Source organism: Cinclus cinclus, chromosome 4 (assembly GCF_963662255.1).
Source record: "Cinclus cinclus chromosome 4, bCinCin1.1, whole genome shotgun sequence".
In the NCBI taxonomy this organism is placed as follows: Eukaryota; Metazoa; Chordata; class Aves; order Passeriformes; family Cinclidae; genus Cinclus; species Cinclus cinclus.
The window spans coordinates 9,170,222-9,186,715 of record NC_085049.1 but is presented as its reverse complement, the minus strand read 5'-3'; positions in this window follow the sequence as shown (position 1 = coordinate 9,186,715).

Below are 16,494 nucleotides of genomic sequence, written 5' to 3'. Positions count from 1 at the left end.
GCTCCTCTCCTGGCAGCCAGTTACAACATCCTTCACAGGTTGTTTTGAGAACACTGCTACTGAGTGCATGAAAAGCTGTTTATGGCTGTTTTCCCTGTAATCAGCAGTGTCAGTCTCCTGCAAGTCCCTCCAGCAAATCACCGACAGAAAGGGCTGATTTTTGCCACAGGGTTTCACGTCTCTGTGGGTGTTTGTTCTGGAGGCTTCAGCACTGGTGCAGGGTTTGTGTGGGTCTCTGTGTTGGAGCAGCCATTTCATTTGTTTTGGTTTTCAGGGGACAGTGTTTAAATCATTTAAATTCGTGCCTATTACCGACATACTGGCCTGCTCATTGCTAATAGCTCATTTCCATCCATACTAGCACTATCTCATTCATTCAGATATAAGTATGGGGATGCTGACCTGTAGTTAATCCTACACATCCCTGACTGTTAATTTAATGGCTATTAAATATTAATGGAAGCAGAGAAGGGAAGTCAGATCACCTTTTCCACAGCTTAGTGCCCGTGTCACCAGACTACAGTGTCATCCTTGATCTTGCTTTTTATATTCCCTTTCTCCCAGTTTCATTTACAGGACAAAGAATGGTACATTTTAGAGAACACTTTGTAGTCAAGCAGCTATTGCAAGGATTACAGCTGCACCAGGATCTCCCATTTCTAGGTAGATGTTCAAGCCACCATGCTTTTGGTTAAAAAGGGGGTGGGTTTTTTTGTCTACAATCTGGGAAAGGGCCTTATGCCCCAGCTTAGAATATGCAGGAGAATATGCTAGAGAAGGGGAGAACGTATAAAAACACAGACACCAATGACCTAGATGCTCCTCCTGATGCTGTGAAAAAAATAATTCATTGTTCAAGGAGACATGTGGAGTGTGTCTGATGGTTACAGTCCTCCCCAGGGCAGGGGAGCACAGCACATTACCAGGGTGCACAGCTCATTAAAGTACAGCCCAGCACCGAGGGTGGGCCCTGAGGTTCTAGTACAAACCCTCAACACTGCAGTGCCACGTGTCCTCTTGTGCTTCCAGCCTGTGGTGGGAAAACTCCCCTGACTAGCCTGGAGTGCAGAAGTGAATCCCCCCTTCTAGAGGAGCGAGTTGGACATCACTTTTCAATTTCAGATGGGTATTACCATGTCTTGATTCTCACAGAAAGCATCATCACTTCTGGTCATGCTTTAACAAGGAAATCCATGTGCCCCTTGTGAGCATCCATAGAACATTTCATTTGCATGCCTGTTATATTTTTGGGCAGTGGGGACCAGGGATGGTGATGTAGAGATCTCCTTCTCTACATCTTCCCATGCCTTTTTTTCTCATGGTCTTTTCTTTTGCATCAGGCAGTTGTGACTGCATCCTTAGAACAGCCATGTCTAACTGCTGGAGGAATTTGTCTGTGCTTAAATCTATGTATCTTCAAATGATTACATTTTTCTGATTATAAAGCTAATGAGATAAAGCAGAAATCAATCAAAGTAGCTGGGCTTGAAGTACATTAATACTTAATACTACCTTTTACCATTGTAATTAAGATTTATTTACTTTTTCAATTGTTATCTGGCTTGCTTATCTCTATGAGACACTTCTCAAGAGTATCTTTCTGACTATAGTGTTTTATTTTTAAATAAAAATGCAGGCATTTAGTGAGATGGAAATTACTTCCTTATTATTTAAAATTAATTCAGCCTGTCAAAATGAGCTCATTGCAATGCACAGTGTTTCCTTTTTAATTCAGTCTCAGCCTTTCTAGAAATTGAAATTCTGTGCTGAGATAATGTACATAGCAGGCTTTTTATACATATTAAGCCCTACATATTTGGAGGATTAAGGCCACATAAACATTTTAGAATAGGGTACATAATTATAAAACAAATTTTGCAGCAGGGATAAAAGAATGTCAGTTTTCCATTGGTCTTGTAAACTGCTTTGCTAGCCAGGAATGAAGCTGCAAGCATGCCTGATGGGAATAAAAGGGACTCTCTTGCCTGTTCCTTTAGGACTCTAACTTTTGCTAAATCAGGACAAAAGTAGAGGAAATATTTGCATATAAATAATTGGGATGCCAGTGCTCCCTTCTTTTCTCTTCTTAGAATAAAAAAGAAGATAATGGAAAGCAGAAAAGGACAGAGGAGATTGAAACCTGTGATGGGTATAGGAAAAGATAACCTTAATAAATGAGAGAAAATTGCCTGTCACCTGCAAAGGGAGCAATGAAAATAAGGGGGGAAGGAAGACAAGTTTCTGGCAGCAACATCCCACAGGAGTTTCTTCAGGACCAAGAATCGATTAGGAAAGGGAGAGAGAGAAGAAAAGGCAGCTTTAAAAGATCTTCATACTTCCCACTCTATCCTCTGAGCCACTCTCAGTTCCCACTGCACTCCTTCCTCATAGTAGCTGAGTGGGCTTGTGGCAGAGGTTCAGTCCCCGGGAAACAGCTCACTGTGAGAGGAAACATCCCAGTGACTCACCTGCACTGGGCTGGTGTCCTGGTCACACTCCCTGAAAAGAGAACAGCAGGAAATGAAGAGTTTTGAATGGAGGGAGCGATCAAGGAAAGGTGTTGCTGGGGAAGGCACCTGAAAAGATTGCCATTCCCATAGTAAGAAAATGACAGTGGAAATACTTTTTTCATTCACCAACTGAGTCAAAAAAGTAGTTAAATTATTTTAGTAGGTTTAGGAATACCGTAGACAAGACATGTCACTCCTATCTGCAAGAGGGACAATGTGGGGAGCAACATACATGGCAGTATTACCTCAGTCCTTGGATAGGTCATGGAGCAAATAGTCCTGGAAATCATTTCTGAACACAAAGGACAAGAAGCTGATTGGAAGTAGTCAGCCTGGATCTACAAAGGGGAAATTGCACCTGAGAAAACCTGGAAGCCTTGTACAGCAATGTGACTGCCTCAGTGGTCATGGGGAAAGCAGTGAGTGGCATTGCTCATTTTAACTTTAGCAGGGATTTTGAGTGCTTGTCATAACTTCACAGACAAGGTGATGAAGTGTGGGCTAAATAACTAGACAGTGAGGTGGACAGAAACCTGGCTGAACTGCCAGGTTAAAGGGCTGTGATCAGTGGCACAGAGTCCAGCTGGATGATACAGCAGGTATAAAACTGGGAGAAGTGCTCAAGCAGCAGAGTGTTATGCGGCTGTCCAGAAGGACCTCAACAGATTAGAGAAATGGGTGGATAGGAACCTCGTGAAGCTGGGATATCCCCAGCCCTGCACCTGGAGAGGAACAAACCCACACACCAGAATACACTGGGGGACACCCAGCTGGAAAGCAGCTTGACAGGAAAGGACCTGGGGTTCTAGAAGACACCAAGTTGCCTGTGAGCTAATGATGTGTCTTTGTGCCAAAGCAGGTTCACAGGATCCTCCATCCAGCACTGGTAACACTGTGTTGGGCTCTCCATACTGGAGAGAGTCCAATGAAGAGCCAATAGAATGATGAAGGGACTGGAGCAACTCTCCTGTGAGAAAAGGATTAAAGAGCTGGTGTTGCTCAGCCTGGAATAGTGAAGGCTCAGTAGGGACCTTGTGAGTGTGTATAAATACCTGATGGGGACCCAGAAAAGAAGACAGAACCAGACTTTACTTGGTGGTGCCTGGGCACTGTGTAAGACACAACAGACACTAACTGACATGCAGGAAATTGCATTTAAACTTTAAAAAAACTTTTACAGCAAGCATTATCCAACTCTGGAGCAGGCTGCCAGAGAGGTGCTAGTCTCCATCACTGGACCTGAATGGGCATGACTCTGAGTGACCTGTTCTAGCTGACCCTCTCAACAGAGGACTAGGAACAGGTACCCCAGAGGTGCCTGCTGACCTCTGTAGTTTTCTGAGTCTGACACCAAGACAAGAAAGCTGCTGGCAATTGGCAGATAGAAAACATGAATTTTGGTTCGATGATTTGCAGCAAAAGACGAGTAATAAACAAGGGGTTAATCTTGCCAAGGAGATGCAGTGGTGAGCAAGGTGCAAACAGGTCCTCCCACAGGATCACCACTGTGGCAGGGGAGAAGTTCCAGCACAATCAACATGTGGACAAATTGCAGGATGGGGGAGGTATCTCCCACTATTGTTCCCTTGGTAAGAACTGATGCAAATAAAGCTGTGTAAAACAAAACCTATTGGCAGGAACATGCAGCTTCAAACCCAAGTCTTGGCCCTTGGCACTAGGCATCAGTGCTTGCACATTGAACACAATTTTTGCAAAGAACAGCTGAGGGAGCTGGGGCTGTTTACCCTGGAGATGAGGAGGCTCGGGGATGACCCAAGACTCACCACTCCCTACAGCTGCCTGAGAAGAAGTAACAAGTGATAGGACAAGAGGAGATGTCCTGAAGTTGCACCAGAGAAGGTTTAGATTAGATACCAGGAAAAACTTCTTCACCGAATGAGTGATCAGGAGTTGGAAGAGGATGCCCAGGGAAGAGCTAGAAGCACTGTCTCTGAAAGTGTTCAAAAGATGTGTGCACCTGGCACTAAGGGACATGGTGTACTGGTGAACGTGGGGATGATGGGTTAAAGCTTGGAATAAATTATCTTAGATCTTTTCCAACCTCAACAATTCTATTATTCTGTTATTCCCTATCCTAGAATTCAAAACCTCAACAATTGCAAATGGGCTTTAACTTGTGCTTTTTGATGGATGTTTCTGGTGAAACAGGCACCTGGAAATGCTTGACTGCCAAAACAGCAGGGATGAGAGACCATGAGAAGTCAGAACTTGTTTTCTCCCATGTTCAGAGCTTTCTTTGTGCCACCTGCTGTGGCATCCCCCAGCAGCACATCCCACATCTGGGCTCTTATCTCTCTCTCTCTCTCTCTCTCTCTCTCTCTCTCTCTCTCTCTGCATTTTGTCTCAAGTGTTTGCAATTAGCTAAGGATCCTGTCACCAAACTGTTTTGGGGACAGCAAGGTGTTGGTTTTTGCAGATTTAACACAAGTTACTGTGAATCATCATGAGCATTTTATGGATTAGGTTTCTGATGTTAAACAGACTGTATTTTAGTTTAAAGTACTTCATATGTATACTGCAAACCAGTACAGAAAAACGCCCTACATTTTTAGATAAGTAGAAGACTTTAATATTTTTTTAAATCTGGGAACTTCAAAATAGTGTCTAATGAAGGAACCTAAATCCAAGTTATTATTTTTAATTTTTTTACGTTTAATAAAGGTTTCTGACATATTCCAGTTTTACACTTTTTAAATTATATTACAAGTATCAGTAATTAATTTTCTTCGTAATGCCACATTTTGAAGTTACCAGAACTGCTTTGAGTGAGCAGTTAACTCTAGATACCGCAGTCCCCTCTAGTGGGGAAAATCAGACTCTGCCGATTTTGCAGGACCTGCTGCATTGGCAGTGGCTGGATATGAGAGCTTTGCTTTTCCTCCATATATCCTGGGGACTATGAGTCGCTTTTTCTTTTTATGGTTTGTTATTTATTTATGGTACAATATTTTTGTTCTGAAGGAGAGATGGGCAAGCGGGGCTCAGGTTCAGGTCCTACTTGTGAACTTTCAGAGCAGGAATTCACTGAATGCCCTACAAATCCTCCTGTCAAAACACGGCAAGTTTTGCTTCAAGTACCTTATTTCAACAAAACATTTGGGAAGCTGGTGTTTTTCATAAAAAGGAAACTAAGGGATTCATGAAGGACAGGTTCACTAGAGATCATCATCCATCTCCTGGCTCAGCAGCTCATCTAAACCCATTTTAAAATCCTTCTGTACTGACATTTTCTGATTCAGAATTGTGCCCTTGTAATATTCCCCTGTTCTGTGAGCAAGAGGCAGTGATGTTTAAGTCCTAGGAAGCCATTACCATCAATATAATTAGGAACACCCCCTCCTCAAGAACCCTATCTGCCCATTTGTTACACTTCTGTTTCGCAGCAGTTCAAAGGGAGAACTGTGGCTACCACCCCACATCTCTTTGTTTTTTTTCTCTTACATAACTGCCATCGTGTTTTTAATTAAGTTAAATAGGATGTTGCACTGAGCTCCTCAGCAGCTTCCTGAATTTTGTGATCTATCCCATCAGTTGACTGAAATCAGAGCACTGTCTCTGCTGGTACCACATGCACAGAGTGCAAGGCACAGACATTTGCATGAACCAATTTATCTCTTAAAAATATTTCTTCTTGACTGAAGAATAAATTGCCTTTACCCTAATGCTCTAGGTAATGAATTGCATTTGAAATGTGTTTATTTTTAGCAAACGAATGCTAATGGCAGCTTGCTGTTAAAAATAGACAGTACAGTTGGCACAGAAATACGGGCTGGGGAATGGCTCTCCCCTGATCAGTGGAAATGCCCTCTGTGTAAGTCACCTGGGGAGAAAACATGATATTCCTAAGTAATTCAGTCCCTCCAGCTGGAGAGAGGGTGAACAGCAAGACCCTGCTGTCCACAACTGCCCCTGTAGCCCAGCATCCTCACGGGGCTGTCCCTCCTGTGGGGGCCAAGGGTGTAAGGTGCAGACTGCACATTTTTCTTTTCCTGCCTCCCTGCTGTATGTCAGTGGGTGCAGTGTGGGTTTTCACGTGCCTCTAGCTCTGCCTGGCTGCAGGGAGTGGGGGCATTTTGGTGGGGGGAGCACTACAGAGCCCCAGCATTAGCAGCTCCCACTCCTCTCTCAGCAGCTGCTCTCCAAGCCAAAGGACTTTATCTTGGACAGGGTTTTCCTGATGTCTGTGAAATTTCCCTGGCTGCTCTCTAAGTCTGTTACTTGTCACATTCCCATGATTTATTCCCTTCATTTTCACAGCTGCTTTTTTTTTCATAGTAAAGAGTGTTATGTCCACTAAGCCTCCTTTCCTCTAGATTACACAGATCAATTGCCCATCTTTTCTCTTACATTAAGAATTCCAAGGTTTCTGACACTCTTGTTGTTCCTCTCTTGTATTCACCAGGTAGGTACGCTTCCCCCTTACAGTCTAGTGCCAAAAAGCCAACCAAGCAGCTGAGGCTTTGCTGGGCAGCCTGGTAGACTCACTTTGTGCATCTTGCAGATAATTTTTTTTCTGCTTGCCCAAAATGGTAAGGAATTTGTCCATTTTTCACCACAGAAGGGCCTTGTGGAGTCATATGGTCATTTGGTCTGTAACTTTTATCCTGTAAAACTCTCTCCTTTGCCCATGCATATATTGCTATTGAATTGTGTCCTGTTTTTTGGATCATTTCTCTAATTCATTATAAATGTTGAATACTGTTTTTGACCTACAACACGCTTGGAGCCCCTCCTGAATTACTGTAACCCACAAATGGAGGAGGATATCTTCTACTCCACTGGAGATCCTCTATTCCATTATTTAAGTGGTTGGTGGAAGTATTTTAATGACATCAGACCTAAGACAGATTTCCATGAAACTCTAATAAATACAGTCCTTCAGATGGACAGTGAGCCACTAATTACCACTCTAACAGTATGTTTTTCCAACAAGTTTTGCACTTATTTTCATAGCAGTTTATCTAAATGAAATTTCCTAAATGCTATGAGAATGCTTCTCAGGTTTTTCAGGTTCAATTCTTTTAGAAGTTCTGGCTTATAGAAGTGGAAAACAGATAACCTTCCAAGCACACAGGTGCTACACCAACAACTGTTCATCAAATGCTTGTTCCATGTTTTCAATACACTTTTTATCATCCAGCCCCCACGGGGCTGTTGTGATACAAGGGCTGGTCTCACCTCCCTTTAACTCCTGAGTGAAGTATTAAAGTGCCAGTTCTGGTAATTTGCTTACCAGAGAGATACTCTCAGGGTCTGTCTGCACCATCCAAATCCTCCAAGTGTGGCAAACAGTGCCTCTCAGGAACCCAGCTGCTCCTGCTGTCTGCCCTGGCCATGTCAGCAGCCCCTCCCTCAGAAAAGGGGCAGTATTTTTGCTTACAAGAGTTGTCCTGTGATTCTCAGCACTCCTAAGGTTGGATCTGCCCTGGCAGTAATTCCATGGTGCATCACGGACCAGCTTGTCCATCCCTAGAAAGCTGCACAGAGGAAATGTCCTTCTGCTTCCAATGAAACAGCCTAAAGCACATCTGCTCCTCTGCACCATTCCTTCCACCTGGAGCAGGGACAGTCTGGCACCTGTGGGCTACTGAGTTTTCCAAGCATGGGAGTTATGGAGAGCAGGGGTCTCCCCATCTACAGCAGCAGAAATCACATCAGATTCCAGCACCTTCTGCTCCCAGGGCCAAATACCTGCCAGTCTCCAACATGTCCTTGCACTGGCACTCCTCTGGACCCAGATAATTTTGCACTGAAAGCTCACCATTAAAAAGGGGTCTACCACAATAGAAAGGGCTCCTCTTAGTAGGGATGATGTTAACTTTTCTGTGGGAAGTTTTCAGCCACAGGTAGGGAAGTGTTTTAGCAGGGAAGACACAATTCTGCTCGCTCAGGCTCCAGTCAGGAGGCTGGCGGTTCCCACCACTTCACTGCTGAAGCACAAAATTTGTACCAGACACAACCCCTACTCAAGAGATTACAAATCTAGTTTTGAACACAGTTTTCCAGATTTTGCTTGAAAGGTAGGGCAGCATCCTCTACTTCCTGCCAGAAGATCTTACGTAGAGATCTCTAGCCAAAAAAAACCTGCTTTCATTTGACAGAAAGGACTCAGTAGGACCAGAAAAGAAAGCCCAGACTGAGCTGTTGCTGGTTGAATATCACCTGAAAAGACTAAAAGTTATAAGCGTAACCAGAAAAATGCCAAAATCCTGAAAAAAAAAAATTATTTCACATATGATCAAGAGAAGGTTTTTCTCTTGGGGAAGAAAATTACAGTGGGAAGTCCTTGGTTGATCCTTGGTGTTTCTCATTATAATATGATCTTAGGAGTTGGCTTGGTTCTACAGAGTCAAAAAAGAACCAGAAAGGTCCCAAAGGGTTTCCATCCAATGTAGATTTAAACACAAAACATGGTTGGGAGTCTAGATAAAAAACTAGTCAAAGATTCCTTATTTATAGGCTTTAGTATTTCCTGGGACCAAACGCATTACTTCCTAATTCTAGACTACAACCTAAACTGGAATTATAACAATTAAAAGTCAGGAATTCAAAGTAAGGAAGATTTACCCATGGTGGCATGTGTTTCATTAGCAGGTAACGTGAAGAATCAATATTTTATGACCTGTCACATATTTGAGTCATCTGTCATGTTTTATCCTTAGATGTTGAAGTTGTTTGACAGCTCTAAAGTAGAAGGAAGGAAAACAGAAAAGAAGTTTTTTGCTGGTGTCACACTGTTAGGAAAATTTAACAGGTAATAGTCTACAACAAGCAATTAAAACACATTGGTCTCTTATTACAGAACAAATTCTACTCCGTGGGGCCTGAGGGAAATGCATCTCATAAAATTTGCTATTTTTATGTAAGAAGCCAGCACAAACTATACTTTCTCCGCATGAAAAAAAAATCAAAAGGAAGCAGAAATGCTGCTACTTCACAGTGCACAGATGAATACTGATTTGGAGACCTTACATAACAGAGAAGCAGAAAGATCCACCTGCAAAACCCCAGTTTGTTTTCTGCCACTGATGCCAGAGCCAGTGCAACCACAGACCTATAGGGGAACATACCCATATGGAGGATGCAGTCTGTCTGCTGCCCAGATAAAAAGCACAGTGAAGGAAGGCAATTAGTTCAGATAAAGACAAGGAAGGGATGAAGATGAAGATGAAGATGAAATGCCTGTAGAGCTACCTACAGGTTTAGAAGTGTCACAACTGCTCATGCTTTCTGTTTTCCAAGTTCCAATTCTGAATCATGTGCTGTACTTCAATCTCAGCTTTAAAAAAGAAAAGGGCAAACAAAAACAAACAAAAATCACCCTTCCGTGCCTCATAATCACAAAGAAATCCACTAACTCTCAGGAAATAAGAAAAAAATGAGGCTTTTCAGAACTTCTGTTTATATGTCTTCCTGGTTTTTGAATGTTTGTGGTTCATTAAGTCTTTCTGGAAAACAAGAACTTTATTCCCTGAGCAGCACTAACAGAATGGGTCTTCAGTCTCTTCCAGTGTAGTAAAAAAACAGAAGACATTTTAATTTGCTCCTGTAGATAGTTCGCCTAAAAGTATCCAAGATCTTGTTTATCAGAGCATTTTCTTTCATTTTCCACATCCCCATAGAATAGCTCCTTTCATGTATTAAAAAAAAAAAAAAAAAAAAAAAAAAGAAACATCCTAGAAAATTTCAGTCTCGACGAATTGGTATTTTGCACTAAAAATTCCTTCCATATAAAGTCCCTATAGGTAACACCAGAAAAGTCCAGGAGAGTGAAGAAATCTGAATTGCAGCTTTCTTTCCTGTCTCCAAGCAATCCATAATGTGAGACTTTGCTAGCAAAGGGGTTTGCATCACCACAGAGAAAAAAAAGGACAGACACACAGTGATGTAAAGGCTCTAGGAATGACCACCAAGCTCATCTCCAGGGTTCAGTGACCCATCCCTTTGGGGTCACCATGAAACAAGCACATTTACCTAACTGCAGCCACAGCTGATGCTTTCCATGGTGCTGCCCACGCAGAGTGAGCCACCACACATGGCAGACACTCAATCCAGGGTGCCAGGTGCTCAGCAGTGTGTCCCAGAGACACTGCTTTATCAGGCCCAATGGGAAAAAAAAGCAGGTTTTCCTTTTTCCTTGAATTTCTGCTTATTTTTAATGTGCCAAGACTGGCACAGCAGCTCGGCTCACCCTGGCTGCAGGGGTTTTGCTGCCAGCAATGCTCAGCCCCACGGCCTCGGAAACCTCAGGGCTGGGCGATCCGAGAGGATGTGACCTCTAGAAAAGGACACCAAATTAAGAGATGTTTCAGTGTCTGAGGAGATGAAATATTTAATCCCTGCTCTCTCTGGGATATGCATCATCACAGATTGACTTATCTGCAGTTCAGTGACAGCAGTGGCTGACAGGGATGGTGACAGCTGACACACATTAACCCAGCTGCACAACACAAGCTATCACTCCACAGCAGAAATCCATCATTATTATTTAAGCACCGAGGAGGTGTCTGGGTGCCAGATACCAAACTCAGGCAGCACCTGTACTGCAAAGTCAGCACTGCCAGGGTCTCTTGGAGGTGAGGGACCCTCGGCAGGACCCTCAGCCCTAGCAGCCCCAGCAGGGCCAGCAGCAGTGGCCATGGTCCCTGAGCAGCCCGGCACCAAGGGCGCACACAGGGTACCTGTCAGGGTCTCCTGTGCCCTCACTGCTCACCTGGCCATGCACTGATCAGAGGGAAGTGTGGACAAACATTACTTGTTTGGGGTGTGGGAGGGTGGAAGCCTTTACTGGAGCTTTTCCAGAGCTGCACAGCAGGACAGTGCACTAACCCCCCTACTGAAGGCTGCGGGTGCAGTGAAAGGCTCCTCAGGGAGCATGCTGCAGATGTAGCTGTGTGGATGCTACTGGACCTGACTTGCTTCCCCTTTGTCTAAGCTGCCTCCCCCTTTTTACAGACGAGCTTCTTTCTGAGCAAACCTGTATAGTGTCTTCTTTATCTGATAGGTCATTCTGAATAATTGCTGTCTCTGAGAAACTAGTGACTGAGCTTTGAGGAATCCTGGGGAAATTGGGGTTTGGTATGAGATGGTGGGCTGGAGATTTCCCTCCTTACTGTTAGTGTTTGGTACTGGATTGGCTGCTGCTCGAGACTGCCCTGCTGTCCTTGCCACTACAATGGCATCCTTACATTGAAAAGTGCATTTTACCCAAGACTTGTCTTATGGTCATTGATGGGAACAGCCAAACAACAGGAAAATTATCCACGTGTCTGTGAATCAGGTGCAGGGTAAAAGGGGGAAAGAAGACACCAAGGATTTTAAGACTTGGAGCTGATTTTATGTTGTGTGGGGTGTGATCTTTCCAGAGGAAGAAATAAGGTGGGCTATTTACAGCACTACAGGGATGCCTGCCTAAGACTGCTGGATACACTGGGATGTCACCTTCCTGCTCTGACCCAGAGGACACTGTCCCACACCTGTCACTCAGGGCTCCTGTAAACCAGCTTGCATTTCTGCATGCTCTTCAGCTGGCAATTTCCTAACACAGCCCTCCCCTTCCTTCTCTGAGATTTTTTTTTTCTCTGCCCCGCTGATTGGAGTTTGCCGTCTGTGCTGGAAGCTCTTCAGGGAAGGAATCTCTACTTCTTCTTCTATGAGAGTGCCCTTCACACCTCTAGAGCAACTCAAGAAAATGTTTAAGGGAATAATATAAATTAATAGCAATAATAAATCCTTACACGTCATCCAATTGCACAATTGGGTTTGGAGCAAGAAAAGGAAGATGACAGAAAAAAAATGTCTTCAGGACCATGAGCATTCAACATAGTCCTTGCTACATATCAGACAGGTTTTCATGACAGATGGTATTCACCAAAAAGCTTACCCTCTCCCTAGACCCTGGCTTTGCCAAGTTCCAAATCCAGACTCTTTTACAGCTGAGTATCATCTAACCCCACAGAGATTTTTTTTTCAGTAGTCTAACATGTAATTTCATACCTTTGGAAACGGCCTTATGTACAGTTCCAAATACTTAGTATTTGCCTAGAGAGTATACAGACAGTGGATTAACATTCCTGTGCTCGGTAAACTAATCACTAAACTGCACTTGTGAAATCTCAGACCAAAGCTGCTCCAGATCGTTATCTCTCTGTTGCCCACAAACAAGTAACTTGGCACCTGTGTCTTTCTCCAAGGCAAAGGGGATTATTATTTACAGCTCATTAGCAGGTTTTGGTTGAGACCCAACATTACAGCAGCCAGCTAGTCAGAGAGGAGTGTGAGGAGATGAAGGAGGCACAGTGAGCCCCTGCCCCAGAGGTGGTCTGGATAAAGTCCTGCAGCTGCAGGACCCTTCCCCTCCATAGTGAGCCCCAGCAGCCAGAGCCCTACTCCCAGTTCCACTCATCAAATCTTCTCTTCCCACCAGCACAAGTACATACAAAGAGGAAATTTGGAAAACTTTCAGAAATCCTTGGATGTGCCTTTACTCAGCATGGATCTGTGACATGTTCCCAGGTCACACAGCTTTGGCACTGGCCACAGAACAGGAAAATTCATTTCACACACACAAAAAAAAGACTTTAAATGTTTTTATTATTCTGCAGCATTTAAGGTTCATCAGCATTGATATTTTTCTTATGTTTTCTGTGACATTTAAATTTCTTGCAATGCTTTACTTATTATGTTAATATAAAAGAATCAGGGGTTTTTTTCAGGAAATTTCATTCACAGAAATGTCATGTTGGAACGTCCAGAGAACTGTCACAGCCCTCTTTGTTTCTGTTAGGAGGAAACACTCACTATATGAATTGTGAATTCATCTGGAGAAATCCAGTGTGTTGAAAAAAGAGCAGAGCTCCATTTCTGTCACACCACTAAAATAAGCCCCATCGTAGCAGCTTCCTTACACAGAGATCCTGGCTGGCACCTTCAAGGATTTGCTTCAGTATCTTGGCTTTCTCCCAGCACTGAACTCCCACTCTCTCCGTGCTCACAGAGAAGCAGGCTCAAGGCAGCACAGAGCCTGAGCACACACTGAAGGCACTGAGTGGCTCTTCCAGGCTGGGCTCACTCACAGCCCCCAGCCCACGCTGGCCCTGGGCTCTGCCTCCTGCCTGCCCCCAGACCAGACAAGGAGAGCTTTGTGTCAACGGCACCAAGATTTTATTTTCCCAAACCAAAAAACATGCCGTCAACATCTAACATTGCCCAGCACAGGAAAACTCTTAGAAGATACAATGCTACTAAAGCCAGGCATAATATGTTGCCAACAAAATTAAAAATAAAACCCTAAGATTGTACAATGCCAATCCAAATATTTTTTCTGGCGGATATGCCCATAATCTTGTCAAGATACCTCACTGACATGGCTGGATCCTCAGAAAAGCTCCCTGTAAACATGTACACCAAAGTTAGCAACAGTTTTAAAATACAGGGAATGAAATCTTCCTGAGAAGTCTGATCACGTAGCTTGAAGGCTGGAGAAACAAACAAAAATGCCTACAGATCCTCTGGGTTCCAGGGGAGAAACAGAAAAACAGCTACAGCAAATGGGCAGAATATAAAGAAAGTGAAACATTTTCTCATTTAACAGTTAAAGAACAGGAAGAGTTTAGGAATCACTGTTCAGAGACTCCTGTTTAGTGACAGCAATTTATTTGACCATCTGGGCAAAGAAAGACTGCAGCAAACCACATGGAGGAAATAAAAATAGATGAACAACAAGTGACTGATTTTGCTTGACTTGAGCCTACAACTCTGCAGAGCAGGAAGCTACTTCATGTGAAAGACATTATTGATGAAGGCATTTCAGCCTCTTGCCAGTTCTTCCAACAACATACTAGGTCTCCCATGCCAGCAAACCTGTCTTGGGACGTGACACCCATCCCAAACTTGACAGAAACACCACCAAGTACAAAAGACAAATTTATGAGCCTTCTGGAAAGGGACCACCAGAGGAAGGAGAGTCTCTGTGATGATCCACAGTAAAAGAAAACTCTTTAGGACAAAGAATAGGAGGGTTTTTGCTGTGTTTGTTCACTACGATAAAATTTTCCTTTTCTTGACAGAAGCAAATATTGAAAAGGAGGAAAAGTCAGCCCACTGTTCAGCAGGATCTGATCACAACATCCAGTGTTTTGGTTCCCACCTCAGGCACGCACACAAAACTTCCTCCCATGTCCAGGGCACGCTCACGGTGTGTGACAGTAGCAGGGGGATGGTGATGCCTGCCCTAGAGGCACAGCCATGAGCACAAAGCTCATGATGATGAGGAGCCCAAGAACAGTTCACAGTGAGGCATGGCTGGCAGAGCCATCACCCAAGGGAGCCCTGTTTCCACCAGCCCAGACAGGGGCCAGCAGATGACAGAGATGACAGCTACAACTTGATCCATCCTTGGATAGGTCTCTCTTCCCTCTGCCTGTCACTCTCCTCCTGTCTTTCTCACCAATAAATATGCGTATGTTGTATTCGTGGAGCTGCAATCAAACCAGAGGAAAGCCACCCGAGCCAGGGATTAGGAAGGGTGGCAGGGAAGCTTGAAGCCTGCCCACATTCAGAGTTTTAAAGCCTGTCATTGCCAAGTGGCTATATTTAGGAGTAGCTGGGGGAAGGTCTTTCAGTGAAAAGAAAACTGTCGGGCTCTGAAGAGGTGCCTTCTTTAAGCTGCTCTAACCCCACTTTGCAAGATTCGCAGTCAAAATTCACCTGCTCCTTCAGGCACAGTCTCACTCACAAGAGAGCCAAGCTGACTGCTGTATGTAGCTTGGCTCATGCCTTCCTTTCAGGCTGGCCTGCTGCTTGCATCCCTGCCCAATCTGTCCTGCTGTTTAACTGATCTTACTGAGTCTTCCTGACCTGGGGCTGGAATCTCAGACCCATCTTCTGCAGAGCCGTTTGCTCTCCAGGAAGGCAGTCCTGGTGCACAATGGCACACCCCAAAAGGACTAAAAGCTGTGCTTAGACAAGGTCTCTGATTGCTTGTTACATGCAGGCCTAATCTTCTAAGCTTTGTTACAAAACTGCCTGATCATTTCATATTTCAGGCTGAAGATCTTCCATGCATGGGCAGCAGCTTCCCTCTTCTTCCATGCATGCAGTTAATGACTTTGTGCAGGGTAATTATAACTCCAGGATTCACAGACCTTTACTTTGTCCATCTCAGATTTAGGCCTCCCATCTCACCCAGGTCTACAGTCCCACAGAAGCCAACAGCACTCATCCATCCTGGGAACCATCCTAAGATTAAATGAGTCACCCTAGGAGGGCCCTGTCCTGCTCCGAGGACTTCCTAGAGCCTCACATCTGATGTCTGACTGTGAGAGAGCTGATGTCATGTGAGATGCTTCTCCAGGCCTAACCTCTAGCTGATCTCTCCTCCCAAAACATCTTCTCACCTTTCTCAAAATTTCCATCTGAAAGAAAACAGGAACTTCAAGAAGTCAATAACACAAATGGTTAGGCTGCTCTGACCCACACGTTGCTCCAGACTTAATTTCCAATACGCCTTCTTTCATACCTTGGCACAAGGTGGTGACACTTCATTGCTGAATGACTTTTTTCTATCAATTTTTCTTGACGACCACATTTGGTCCTGGAGACTTTTGCTTATTGTTGTAATAGCTTCAAGACACATTCTGTCTGGAAAAATCAACAATGCAGAAGATAATGTGTCCCTGCTGTGTCACTCCTCTTTACTGTCAGGGTGGTGAAGAACACTGGAACAGGTTGCCCAGAGATGCCCTGACCCTGGATATGCTTGAGGCCAGGTTGGATGGGCTTTGAGCAGCCTGGTCAAGTGGAAGGTGTCCTTGCCCATGGCAGGAGAGTTGAAATGAGATGACATTTCAGGTCCCTTCCAACCCAAACTATTCAGTGATTCCATGATTCTCCCCCCACAGCATGCTGTCTGCAACCAAACAGCCTCTGAACCTACATCCATTTCCTCCTGCCATGTTTCAGT